This window comes from Passer domesticus, chromosome 24, assembly GCF_036417665.1.
Source record: "Passer domesticus isolate bPasDom1 chromosome 24, bPasDom1.hap1, whole genome shotgun sequence".
Taxonomy (NCBI): Eukaryota; Metazoa; Chordata; class Aves; order Passeriformes; family Passeridae; genus Passer; species Passer domesticus.
The window spans coordinates 1,347,109-1,348,569 of record NC_087497.1 but is presented as its reverse complement, the minus strand read 5'-3'; positions in this window follow the sequence as shown (position 1 = coordinate 1,348,569).

Sequence of the window (1,461 nt, the reverse complement as noted above, 5' to 3'; positions counted from 1 at the left end):
AAATATAGTTATTGACTTTTGCATTTATGTATTAACTTTGGTTTTGCAAGTTATTATTGATGACAAAAATCCTGATTTAGTACAATTTGTAATTATTGCTTTTGATATAGTATAATCTGTCAGTTTATGGATAGCATTTATAAATAGTAGTGTAATATAGTGTAATATATACTATTATATGGTGTAATACTACTATATAGTGTAAATATAGTGTAATGTATACTATTTTGGACCACAGCATAATAGAGACCGTGAAATGTTGAAATGTTTTTTCATGTAACTAACTCAGAAAATGGTGTAAAATAATGAGGTGATTTCCCACCTTTGGGGACTATCTTATCTAAAAGACAAGATAACAGAAACAAAATGAGCACTGAAAAAAAGGAGAAGAATTTACTGACCTTCTTTATCAGGGAGTGAAAATACAACACAGTTGAACCACAAGAAGAAACAAAATATTTTAGTTTAATCTACAAGATGGCATGAAGACAAGTCAAAGGTTAAAACAAAGCAAAAGAACTCAAAAACTAAACTCAAAGGAATGTTTGAATATGTATAAACTTTGTGAATATGCATGTATCCCCTGTGATGCAACAGGATATAGAGAACATAGATTAAGTTAAGGTGTGCGTTTGGCAAAGAGTCGAGCACCCCAGCGCTGGATTTTGTCCCTTTTATCCCTTAATAAGCTTTTATAAAATTTTCAATAGTGAGCTGTGTTTCTCCCAGGAAGGACAGAGGAAACATTTCCCAGGACTGAGCAGGACTGGGGCTGGTGGGGACTGGGAGCTGTTCAGGAGATTTGGGCAGGAGCTGAGCCCAGCTCAGCTCTGGGACAAATTTGGGAATTTCCTGGTGCTCTGTTTGCCCACCTGCGACAGCAGCACAGACCCAAAACTTTGTGTCCTAACCCCACCCCTCTTCCCTTCCCCAGGGCAACGAGTTCCCCAAATCACCTCTGAAATGGGCAGAAAGAGTTAGGCAGGGAAATTTCCTGAGTCCCTGCCAAACCCCAAAATTTCCTCCCAAATCCCACCCCCAAATTCCCCAGTCCCCCTAAATTCTCTGCCAACTTTACCCAAATCCCCTCTAAATTTCTCAAATGCCCCCTAAACCCCCAATCCCTCCCATATGCCCCCAAATTCCTCAAAATTCCCCCTAGCCCAATTAAATCCCCTCTAAACCCCCTCATGTGCCCCAAATCCCCTCCATACCCCAATTGCTCCCATATCCCTCCAAATTCTCTCAAACCCCCTTAAATCCCCTCTAAACCTCCCCATGGCTCCCAAATCCCCCCTTAACCCTCCCAGTTTCCCCCAATCCTCCCCAAATCCCCATAAACCCCTTCAGCCCTTCCAAAAGTTCACAAACCTTCCTGAACTTCCACAAATGTCCCCCAACCCCCCTCAAATCCCCCTGAACCCCCCAAGCCTCCCCAAATCTCCTCCAAATCCCCCCACA